The sequence below is a fragment of the Cricetulus griseus genome (assembly GCF_003668045.3).
Source record: "Cricetulus griseus strain 17A/GY chromosome 1 unlocalized genomic scaffold, alternate assembly CriGri-PICRH-1.0 chr1_0, whole genome shotgun sequence".
In the NCBI taxonomy this organism is placed as follows: domain Eukaryota; kingdom Metazoa; phylum Chordata; class Mammalia; order Rodentia; family Cricetidae; genus Cricetulus; species Cricetulus griseus.
Window position 1 is genome coordinate 211,785,578 of NW_023276806.1, and position 13,395 is coordinate 211,798,972.

Consider the following 13,395-nt stretch of genomic DNA (forward strand, 5'->3'; position numbering starts at 1 on the left):
AGTATCCCTCTATGTGGAATGGGCTCCCAAAGTCCATTTCTATGCTAGGGATAAGTACTGATAAGCAAGAGGCCTCAGAGATTCTGAGGTCTCCTCAATGACACCCATGTTCATGGGGTCTGGATCAGTCCCATGCTGGTTTACCAGCTAGCAGTCTGGGTACCAAGAGCTCCCCCTTGTTCAGGTCAGCTGTTTCTGTGGGTTTCACCAGCCTGGTCTGACCCCTATGCTCATCACTCCTCCTTCCTTGCAACTGGATTCCAGTTCAGTTCTGTTCAGTATTTAGCTGTGGGTGTCTGCTTCTGCTTCCATTAGCTATTGGATGAAGCCTCTAGAATGGCAATCAGGTAGTCATCAATCTCATTATAGGGGAAGGGCATCAAAGGCAGCCTCTCCACTACTGTCTAGATTCTTAGTTCGGGTGATGTTTGTGGATCTCTGAACATTTCCCTAGTACCAGATTTCTCTTTAAACCTGGACTGGCTCCCTCTATTAATGTGTCTCCTTTCTTGTTCTCTATTCTCACCCTACCTTAATCTTCCTGCTCCCTCATGTCCTCCTCACCCCTCCTCTTCTCCCCATCTCAATCTCCTAACTCCCTCACCCCTCCCCTCATGCTCCCAACTTGCTCAGGAGATCTTGTCCCTTTCCCCTTCTCCGGGGGACCATGTATGTCTCTCTTAAAGCCCTCATTGTTTCCTAGCTTCTCTGGTGGTGAGGACTGTAGGTAACTCATACAGCTGCTTCTTTCTTATATTACTATATTTCCTGTCACTTCAAAAAGTAGGAAAGAAAACACCCCCAACATAATCCTTTTATTGAACCCAATGTCCCCTTACCAGGAGAAGAAGCACAGGGGAGTGTATCCCAAAAAACCCTCTGAGTGAGACTGAGAAGCCTTTTCAGATAGACCAATAAGGTTCTTGCCAGGTCCTTTGGAGTTTATTAACATCTGTAGTCTGCTACAAGCTATTGCAACAGCTGAAGCTGAGGTTGCGTCTTCAGGAGAAATCAGCTACAATCTTCACAAAGTTGTCTTAAGTTATCTGTGGAGGGTTCAAAGTAACTGTTGGTGGCCTAAGTGGAGTTCTGCTGGAGTGAAGACTGATGAACTTTTTGAGTGAGCAACAAGGGAGAGTAACACAGCTGCTAATCAGGGAATCTAATTATCCATTGGCAATGTCTTTGCTTAGTTACAGGAAAATGAACATCAAAAGGTGAAGAAGCATTTCACCCACACCAATAGCACCTTTAACAGTTAAGGCTTGAAGAATCCCCAACACATGACCAGGAAGAGTTGGTCCACTTATCCACAGATTTCAGTTTATCAAACTTTATATTGTGCTTATTCGAGCAGACCCATTAAGTATTTGGTCCTGTTTATAACTTTGTTTGTGTGTAGACTGTGTGTGTGTGTGTAGACTGTGTGTGTGTGTGTGTGTTGGGGTGTCAATGTGCATGGGGACCTCCATGTGTCACGGGTGAACAGTACATGTGTCGAAGTCATAGGACAAGCTCAGATACCTATCCTTGCTTTCTATGTTGTTTGAAAAGGGGTCTCTCAATTCCCCGCTCAAAAGTTTATTTTTAAAAAGAAAATGAAAATACTAATCATCTGATTTGATCAGTAAATACTGCAAACATGCATTGATATCACATGACACTGCATACATATGCACAATCATTAGGCTGTTAAACATTCAAACCAAAACTATCCCAGAAGTTACAAATGTTTCAAATAATCACACCCACCATATACACATAAAAAAATTTAAAAGTATTTAATGCCCATAAATGTATGTATTTTATATCAAATTCTTAACTAGAAAGTAAGGCGTATTTTGTTTTTACATCTTTAGCTAGTATCCTATGCCCAAGTTGATTGAGGATTGTTCATTTATTTTGAAATTTCTGCTATATTTTGAAGCATCAAGTATAATTTGGAAAAAATCAACTAATGTATTTTGAAATAAAGTTTTGATTCAGCTTATGTTCATCTTAATCTTTTCTGTTTTACTGTGTTACTTCACAATAGGAAATCAATGGTTCCTGTTTGCCATGGAAAACTATGCAAATTATTTCTTGGCAGACCTTCATAACACATATGCTTCTGCTAAGAATAAGACACAATCTGTTGATGGTTGTGCTTTATTTCCTTGCACATGCCACCTTCAGAAATACCCAGATTCTGGACAAGCTAAAGACAACAGTGCCCCTTACTCCAGGAAAATGTCTTCTCACCTCTCCTATGTCTTTCACACTCTGTAGGGCAGTCATATTTGAAAAAAAAAAAACACATTTAGCAACCATTCTTGTTTCATACTGCACTATAATTTAAGACAGGATTACAAATTTCTTCACATATTCACAGAGAGATGAACTTAACCTTGCCAAGAATAAAAATACACTATTTAGATAAATTAAGAAAAGATAAAATGTTAATGTTTAAAAGTTGTCATAATCAAAATCATAAAATTAAGCACATTATGTGAATCTTTTAAAATTATGGAATAATTAATGTCACTCCTTGCTCTTTGAATCAAAGTAATCTTAGTACACATTTAATCACACGTGCCTTAATGATATCTTTAAAATCACAATGTTTAGCAGTGTGTTGTGAGGGTAACATGCCTTTGGATGCTAATACTTCCATCACATCAAACAGTTTTACACAGAAGCTCTACATCTATAAAATGATTTCTTTTATTTCTAATTTTTAATAGTCTAGATATGCAGAGAAGAAAAATTTTTAAATTATATTCGAGAATTTCAGCTGATAATGTTGACTTCATTCTCCAACCATGATTTTGGATATATTAAATGCTGATATGCTTGGTGTTTTTCAGTTGATTGTCTAATTCTATACCGAGCAGCAGCTCAGCTAAATATTTCAGTAGCATGGTAGAAGGCCTGAGACAGTGTATCCTGAGACGCTGATGTAAAACACAATGTGGGATACTTTGCTTTTGTCTCCATCTGTTCCTTCCACCATTGCTGCCACTATAATGAGATTAAAAAGATGCAATGCATAGTATTAGAATATATCTGTAGTTGCTTATAATTCTAGCAATGTAAAGGGAAGAAATTTTATATTTTAATATCATCAGCAGAAAGTAGTCCCCATGTATAATGGTTAGATTGGCTACCAACTTGACAATTATTCTAGGAAAAGAGTTTCAGTTGATGAACTATCTTGATCAGTTGGCCTATGGGCATATCTGTGGATGGTTGTCTTGATTATTTATTGATGAAGAAAGACTCAGCCTATTGTGGGCAGAATCATTTCCTAGATCGGAACCTCCACTGTTGAATATGAAGAAAGTTAGCTAGTAAGAAAGTTGGAAACATTGTTGTATTAATTTCTCTTAGCTTTGGAATGTGGATATGATGTGACTAGCTCCTTGAGTTTTTGTCTTGACTTCTCTAATATGAACTGTAAACTGGAATTGTAAATCAAATAAACTTCTTTTTATTTAAAGTTGCTTTTTTATCAGAATATTTTATTGTAGCAAATGGAAGTGAAATCAGAATGTCCAGTCAGTGTGAGTGTAACAATGTGAGAGAAAATCACATGTGACTTACAAAGCCTCAGAATCCCAAAACCTTTCATTGAGAGACAATATGCAGAATGTTACCTTCTTCAATTTTGTGGTTAAAGTGATATAAACTTACTTAAATTAGGGCCCTGCCAGAGCCTGTTTAAAGCATTTGTTTTGGATATTAAAACAGATTTGATTTTTTCTTGATTTTCTGTAAAATATCTGGAACAGTCACGGTGAGTTCTAGTGTGAGCTGCTAAAAGGAGGCTTCTCTAATTAGATTTTGTTCCCTCCACTCCAAGAATACCTGCACCATGGAAGATAACATATTTGAACAAAACATAAAAGGCATTGAAATGAAAAATCATGTATTTCATGAGCATCCCCTAACTCTAATTCAATTAGCTAAACGATAACAACTTGTTTGAAAATAACAACTAATGAACAGTAACTGTTTTTAAATTGATATAAATATTTATAAGTATAAGAATTAATCCAAATATGTGTTAGAAAACAACAAATGCATAAAATTAATAATCACAGCCCCAAAGAATAAAGAATTTTTAGCTTTTTGGAAATGCTCCCAAAAGCAATTTTCTCTTCCTGTTGACAGCCATTTGGAGGCTTGAACTTGTGTCTGTAACAACACTGTTTTAAACACTGCACACAAGTCTTCCATAGATTTGTTCTTTGCTTATGTGAGTAGACAAATAGGAGTTAAGATGGATTCTTTTCTTCAACAGATTCAGAAATTTCCAAAGAGCATGTCACAATTTATATTCGAATCAATGCCTTGGAATTCTATTTGGTCCTCTTCTTTACCGACACACTTTTGTAAATGTGAATTGTAGTCCTTTGTATGAAGAAGTATTTTTCACCTCATCCCTGATGATGCTGACAGTTTTTCATTTACTGTGAACCCTGTGTGTATATCTGTTTAACTCACCAGTTCTTAAGAAGTTGTATTTCTAAAAATTAATAACATTTACCATCCTCTCGTATCAGCCTCTTGGAAACTGGGGCTACAGTCATGTGACTGCATTCCTGGATGATTGGATTTCTTTCCTTTTCTATTTAGCGCTGGGTTGGCTCTGTAGCACACACTAGACTGCAGATTGCATTCCTCCTCCTTCAGTCTCCCAGGTGCTAAGATTACAGGTTTGTACTATTACCCACGAATGTTCTGTTTTCTACACTCTTCCTCAAGTGTATATATTACATGTGTTAAATGCCCCTGCATTATTTTCAGTACTGGATACTAAGCTTAGAGCCTTGTGCATGCTAGGCTAGTACTCTACCATTAAGCAATGCCCCTCTACAGCATATATATATATATATATATATATATATATATGTATATATATATATATAAATCTTTATTTATGCAGTGAGTTTACTAGATATATATATATATATCTTTATTTATGCAGTGAGTTTACTAGAGGGAGGGCTAAACCACCATAGCTAACCTTAAACTTCCTCTATAGCTTTGAATCCAAAATCTTTCTATGTTAGCATCTTGTATATCTTCCATACATTTCTTTAAATTAATTTTCGTGTTTTGTATTCTATCTCTAACTTTTAAAATTGTTTTGATATCTTCTCTTGACTTTTCTTTTGTTGATTCATTCTCTTACACCTTTATCTGTTGGTGAATGTTTCTGTTGGTCCTTATTGTAGTTCCTATAGTTTTCAGCTTCTCAAGCTTCTACTAGTTGTTTTACATTGTTTCCAGTTCTAGCACTGTGTAGAGTTGCCAAACTAGAAGAGTTTTGTTTGTTCACACTTTGTCTCCCCTCACCCGCAGTATATCTTAGTATTATTGCCTGTGTAAAAATCCTTGGTTGACATTCTTGTGCACTTGTAAAAGAATGGCAGTATTATTACTTTGATCCAGAGGGACATATATGATCCAACCGTCTCTCTATTCTTCACCTGCACCCACCATAATTCTTCCAGTTTTTTTCTTTATTTTATATTTGCTATGACATAAGATAATTTATTTTTATTGCTTTTTGCATCAGTCATGCATTAAGATAATTAATAACTTCTATCTCAAATATATTCTTTTCCTTCTTTCCTAGCTCATTTTTCACCTATGATGCCTGCAGATGCATGCAAAAATTTTCTTAGCATAAGATAAATATCTAATGTTTGTAAGTGAAAATACTAGATGAATGAAAATTTCATTTCATTTACTTTTAGTATCACAAATGGAAAAATGTAGATGCCTCTATGCATTTATATAGGAGTAAGTTGAGTATATTAGACCTTTTACAGTACATTGAACACATGGAGTTGAATTATAATTTCATATTAATGTACAACTCAGACTTTGAGTGTATCACATAGATATGAATATAATTTGCATTGGTATTATTTATATTATGATACATTGATATGATAACACTTAGCACTAATGTTTTTAAATACCTACCAACATGCCACTATTAAATGAACAAATTTAAAAATTTTACCAAATACTTATAATACCTTTGAATGCCTTTAGTTATAGAGAGAAAAATGTTTAGCCGTGACTAATACACAGTCAGACAGGATGTATTTGGCATGCATGAATTACTTAAAGTTCTAATTATAAAATGGTATTAAAATAAATTCAGATGAGTAAGTAGTAATTGGCATTAGCAATCTGAGAAGAGGCCAATAAGCAGTCCTGATTCCTGCTGTCCCAGCAGTTCCTAGCAAGTCACGTACCAGCACATATGAAATTATGAACTTGCCTGAGCTGTATCAGAACAACAAGAAACCTAGCAGTATCCCCTTTACAACAAGTCACCTGTGTGTGTTATATCCAGGTGAAGGAAGGTGAGTTAGCATCTCAAGGGTTTGAGGTGACTGTTCTTATTCAACTAATACAGAATAAGTTTTTGCTTAACAAAATACACAAATGGGCCTAAGAGATGTTCCAGGAGCCTGGCTTGTGGTTGTAACTAAACAAGAAGAGAATTGTTCTCTTATCTGACCACCAAGATTGAACAGATTATTTTCTTCAAACCTCTTCTGCTGGAATCTTATTGCCTGTTTTAAGAAACAATGCAAAGGTAGGGGGCAAGAGATCATTGGGAAAGTGCTAGCTGCAAAGCACACACATCTGAATTTGACCCCAGAACCCAAGTGAAAGAACCAGTGTGACAGAGGCTTGCCTCATCAGCCCAGGGTTGGGAAAGTAGAAACAGGAGGAAGGTTGGGCTCCCTGGCCAATCAGAGTAGCCTACTTGGTGATTTCCAGGCATTGGGAAACCATGTCTCGAAAACCTGGGTGGTTAGTACCTGAGAAACAGCAACAGTAGTTGTCTTCTTGCTTTTCACATGCATTTACACACATGTGGAGACATACCTGTGCACACATGTATATCCCAAAACAGACAAACATGCAAACACACACACACACACACACACACACACACACACACACACACACGCACGCACGTGCGCACACACACACACACACAGGCAAACACAAAGAAATAAAATCTTAAAGATGCAATTAATTTAAGTCTGTACCTCTTTACTATTCCATTAATTCACTCAATTTTCCAATTTCCACTAAAACCCTGAAATGGAATATTCATGATTTGTTTCTATGGTTACTGAGTTGGTTTTCACCATTCACTAAAGTAAAAAACTGACTTGTGTGTTTTAAAATTTTATACAATATATCATGATTTACTTATCATATATAAAAATCGAACAGAAAACTCAAGTTACATATTTCTGAAAATTTAATTGCAGTTAAGATATAAACACTAGGTTTATATTTGGTAGCATGACTGAACATAAGTGCTACAAACACAGTAAGCATGCTTGCTTTGGCAGCATATATTCTAAAATTGGAACAATACAGAGAAGATTAACATTGCCTCTGTGAAAACGATGATCCACAAAATTCAGGAAGCCTTCCATATTTTTTAAGTACAGGAAAATCAATCTAAAGCTGATATACATAAATCAATTTAATAACTCGTACAGCTGTGTGGAAGAGTGTTACATAAATATGATGTTTACCATTAATAGTGATTTATTCTTTGGATTTCATCAGTGTCTGCTGCTACATCCCCCTTTTCATTTATGACTTTGTTAATTTGGATACTCTTTCTCTGTCCTTAGTTAGTTTATAAAAGTTTTGTCTATCTTGTTGATCTTCTCAAAGAACCAACTCTTTGTTTCCTTCATTCTTCATATTATTCTCTTTTCTTCTATTTTATTTATTTAAGCCCTCAAATTGATTATCTCCTATTTTCTGTACTGATCTTTGATGAACTTGCTTATTTTTTTCTAGAGATTTCTGGTCTGAGATTTCTTCAAGCTCTTTATGCATGCACTTAGTGCTATGAACGTTCCTCTTAGCATTCCTTTCATTGTGTCCCATAAGTTTGGGTATGTTGCACATTCATTTTCATTGAATTCTAGGAAGTCTTTAATGTCTTTTTTTTAATTTCTGCTTCAATCCAGTAATCATTCAGTAGAGAGTTGTTCAGTTTCCCTGACTTTGTAGGCTTTCTGTTGTTTCTGTTATTGTTAAAATCCAGCTTTAATCTTTGGTGGTCTGATAGGATACAGAGGGTTATTTCACTTTTCTTATATCTCTTGAAACTTGTTTTTTGAGCAAGTAAATTGTAAATTTTGGAAAAACTTCTGTGAGCTTCTGAGAAGACTGTGTATTCTTTTGTGATTGGGTGAAATGTTTATAGATATGTGTTATATTCATTTGGCTAATAATTTCTGTTAGCTCCATTATTTCCTTTTTATATTTTTATTTAAATTAGAAACAAGATTGTTTAACATGTCAATCCCCATTCCCTCCCCCTCCCCACCTCCCTTGAACCCAATAACACCCTACCTATCCAATACCATGTCTGATCCCCATGGAGAGTAAGGCCTTCCATAGTGGGGGGGTCTTCAGAGTCTGTCATATCCTTTGGCATAGGTCCTATGCCCTCTCCTGTGTGTCTAGGCAGAGGGAGTATTGCTCTATGTGAAACGGGCTCCCAAAGTCCATTCCTACACTAGGGATAAATTCTGATCTACTACAAGAGGCCCCATAGATTTCTGAGGCCTCCTCACTGACACCCACATTTATCGGGTCTGGATCAGTTCCATGCTGCTTTCCCAGTGATCAGTCTGGGGGCCAAGAGATCCCCCTTGTTCAGGTCAGCTATTTCTGAGGGTTTCACCAACATGGTCTTGACCCCTTTGCTCATCACTTCTTCTCTGCAACTGGATTCCAGTTTCCATTATTTCTGTTTATTTCTTGTCTGAATGACCTGTTCATTGGTGAGAGTTGGGTACGAATTTCTCCACTAGTAATATGTGAGTTTTGATATATAATTTAAGCTTTAGTAGGTTTCTTTTACAAATGTTAGTACCCTTGCAACTGGGGAATAGATATTAAGAATTGGGAAGTTATCTTGTTGGGTTTTTCCTTTGATGAATATGAAGTGTCATTTCTCATCTCTTTTTTATTAATTTCTGTTGGAAGTCTATTTTGTTAGGTATGAGGATAGCAATACCATTTGATAATTTCTATCTTTTGATATTAAGGTGTGTTTCTTGTTTGCAGCAGAAGGATGGATCCTGTTTTTTAATCCATTCTGTTAACCTGTGTCATTTTATTGGGGAATTGAGTGCATTGATATTGAGAGATATTAAAGACCAATGATTGTTTATTCCTTTTATTTTGTTGTTGTATTGTTGGCTGTGTATGTGTGTGTATGTGTGTATATGTGTGTGTATGCATTTTGTGTGTGTGTGATTCCCTTTCTTTAATTTTGCTAGTGTGAGATTACTTATTTCCTGTGTTTTCAGGGATTGGAGGGTTCCTTTTAGTATCTTCTGAATGGCTGGATTTGTGGGTAAACATTTTTAAAATTTGACTTTGTCATAGAATTCTTGTTTTCTCCATTTCTATTGATTGAAAGCTGTTCTGGGTATAGAAGTCTGGGCTGGCATATGTGTTCTCTTAGAGTCTACATGACTGTATGACTTGAGTCTCCATTGAGAAATCGGTGTAATTCTAATAGGTCTGCCTTTATATTTTATTTGGCTCTGGTGCTGCCCTACTGTTAATAATTGAACTTAGTCATACTTTCTTTCAGATTTACATAGAATACTAAATGATTCTGTCTCCATAGACTTCTTCCAAAACAATTATAATTGTAGTTCCTAATTTTTCTTCGTTCTTTACTACATCATTATCTGACCATTTTCAAAAATTAAAATCAACACTTTACATATACCAGGAATTATGCTACAAGTAGGGAGTTCAGGAGAGCCTAGACACTTTAAAAAGTGGCGATAGATATGGATCTATCTGCAGTCTTCCACAGGACAGCAACCAGTTATGTCAGCAGCATTTGTTGAATATGCTTTCTTTTTTCCATGGTATAATTTTAGCTTCTTTATCAAAAATCAGGTCTTTATAGGTGTGTGGGTTAATATCAGGGTTTTCAATTCTATTCCATTGGTCTACCTATCTACTTTTGTGCCAATAAAAGTTAAGTCCAAATGGATCAAACACCTTAACATAAAGCTAGCCATAATAAACCTCTTAGAAGAGAAAGTGGGAAGTATCCTTGAGCAAATTGGTACAGGAGATAGTTTGCCGAACATAACAGCAGTAGCACAGACACTGAGATCAACAATTAATAAATGGAACTTCATGAAAATGAGAAGCTTGTTGGGAGCCATTTCCAGGGTTTCCAGGAACCAGGAGCTCTGGTATGCATTGAATATTAGATGCTAGCTGATTTGCTATTGAGTGACATGGCCTCAGTGGGGAATGTCTCCTAGTTTGCATCCCTATGGCCCTAAGCATCTGAATAGGCCTGCACCTGGGCAGAGGGGCAAGGTGTGTAAGTAAAAAGTGAGGACAGGAGCTAGGAGCCATCTAGCAGAGAGAACAGGAGGACAGAAATGATCTCCTCATGGCCATGGAACCATGGTTAAGAAACAGTCAAAAAGATGGAAAATAAAGAAGAGACTCTAGTTTGACAACATGGAACTGAGAGTTCTTTAAAGATGACAAGATGGCTGTTTTTGGTCTTTATCACCACTGGGTTGCTAGGAGTTTCCAGGTTCACCTAACCCCCACTCAGGCAGAACCTCATGGCTGTTGTGGCTTGGAGCTGAGACATGCCAGGTCACAACAGAAGCTTCCATAAGGCAAAGAACACAATTAATGAGATAAAACAGCAGCTCACAGAATGGGAAAATATGTTCACTAACCCCAAATCTGACAGAGGGCTGATTTCCAAAATATACAAAGAACTCAAGAAGCTGGTCACCAAAACACCAAATAATCCAATTAACAAGTAGAGTATAGAACTAAGTAGATAATTCTCAATAGAGGAATCTAAAAAGGCAAAAAGGCAATGAAGAAACTATATAATATCTTAGCCATCAGGAAAATGCAAATCAAAATAACACTGAGATACTATCTTGCTCCTATCAGAATGGCTGAAATCAAAAACACCAATGACACTTTATTCTGGAGAGGATGTAAAGAAAGGGGAAACACTCCTCCACTGATGGTGGGAGTGCCAATTTGTACAGCCACTTTGGAAATCAGTATTGTGGATCCTAAGGAAAATGGGAATGAGTCTACAACAAGATCCAGCAATTCCACTCTGAAGCATATACCCAAAAGATGCACATTCATACAACAAAGACATCTGTTCAACTATGTTAATGGCAGCATCATTTGTAATAGCCAGAACCTGGAAACACCCTAGATGCCCTTCAACTGAAAAATGAATGAAGAAAATGTGGTACATTTACACAGTGTAGTACTACTCAGTGGGAAGAAATAAACAAAAAACAATGTAATCTTGATATTCACAGGCAAATGGAAGGCACTAGAAGAAACCATGCTTAGTGGGGTAACTTAGTCACAAAAAGACAAACATGGTATGTACTCATTCGTATATGCATATGAATAGACATAGAGCACAGGATTACCAGCCTACAATCCATACTGCAAGAGAAACTGGAAAGCAAAGAGGACCCTAAGAGAGAGATACATGGACCCCAGAGAAGAGGAAAGAGACATGATCTCCTGAGCAAATTGGGAGTATGGGGCAAAGGGATAGGGAGTCAGGAGAATGAGAAAGGGCAAAGAGGAGGGGAGAGGAGGACATGAGGGAGTAGGAAGATTGAGTTGGGGGAAGAATAGAGGAGATCAAGAAAAGAGACACCATAATAGAGGGAGCCATTGTAGGTTTAAACAGAAATCTGGCACTAGGGAATTGTCCAGAGATCTATGAGGATCATACCAACTATCAATCTAATCAATAGTGGAGAAGGTACCTTAAATGTCCTTCCCTGATAATTAGAGTGACGACTACCTTATAGAGCCTTCATCCAGTAGCTGATGGAAGCAGAAACAGACACCCACAGCTAAACAATGAACTGAACGCCTAGAATCCAGTTGCAGAGAGGGAGGAGTGATGAGAAATGGGGTCCAAAGCAGGCTGGAGAAACCCATTGAAACAGCTGACCTGAACAAGAGGGAGCTCATGGACCCCAGACTGCTAGCTGGGAAACTATGGGAAACTAGCATAGTACCAACCCATATCTCTTTAATGTGGGTATCAGTTAGGAGGCCTGGGAAATCTATGGGGCCTATAGTAGTAGGTCAATATTCATCCCTAGTATACAAATGGCTTTGGGAGCCCATTCCACATAGAGGGATATTCTCTAATTCTAGATACAAGGGTGAGGGCCTGGGTCCTGCTCCAAATGATATGGCAGACTTTGAAGATCTCCCATGGAAGGCCTCACCCTCCTTGGGCATCAGAAAGGGGATGGGATAGGGGGCCAGAGGGGGAGGAGGGGAAGCATAGGGAACTGGTATTAAAATGTAAAACAAATTTGTTTCTAATTTAAATTTATAAAAGGGGAAAAAAAAGAAGTCTGCTTTCCAGGATCTTCAGTTTGGATGGCAGAGAAATAATACAAAACACAAAGAGAAAAGTTTGAATTTGCATTAGATAACTGCAATGAATCCAATAGATAAGAGATCGTGGAATTTATAAGATAAAAAGGCAAATGAGATTGCAATTCAAAATGGACCAAAGACCTGAGACTTTCAAAGTATTCAAGGAAGTATGAGAGAAAAACATAAAAAAAACAGAAAAAAATCAAAACAAAAACACTTCAAGCTATAATAATAAACATCAAGCTCCTTAACAGGACTGCAATGGCTTAGGAAATTGAGCTATGGGCACAGGGGATTGAGAAAAGCTAAAAAGTTACACAGAAAAGTAAACAATCAGCAGAGGAAAAGAACAGGGGTAAATTGATGCCAGCTATTTACCTGACATGTTTAAAATTCACCATGTGTAAATAGTTATAACAAACATCAAGGGAATAAGTCATTAGATCATTAAGTGTGCAAGTTAACTCAAAAGACAGTTCCCAGAAGCACGATTGGTGTGACTGCCAATTATTTCAGGTTTTGGAAAACAGAATCAAAAGATTAAAAAGAAAATCCCCATATGATCCAGCTATAGAGTACATGCCCTCAAAGATCAAAGTCAGCTTACCACTCAAACACCCACATGCCCAAGTTTCTTTTACATTTTTCATCATACCTGAGTTATGTCATCAGTCTAAAGGTCTCATTAATTGGTAAATGGAAAAAAGAATGAAACCAAAACAATAGAATTTCATTAGTCACAAGAATGGACTAAATGTTTCATCTCTTATCCCAGTGAAACCACACTCCCCATTATTCCTCCTTTCTCTTTCATGTCACCTGTGTCTTTCTCCTCCATTAATATGTTTCTTTTATCGACCACAAATAGTTCCTTTCTAGTTTCCTGGATTCTAGAGATAC

The 13,395-nt window shown here is 36.9% G+C and overlaps 1 non-coding gene across 1 annotated transcript; it reads left to right on the forward strand.

Annotated features, from left to right (window-relative positions):
• Positions 1-7,360: 7,360 nt before the first annotated feature.
• On the forward strand, positions 7,361-7,469 carry LOC113832648. Its single transcript, XR_003480073.1, has one exon. It is a non-coding gene; the product is annotated as a U6 spliceosomal RNA (small nuclear RNA).
• The last annotated feature ends 5,926 nt before the right edge of the window (positions 7,470-13,395 follow it).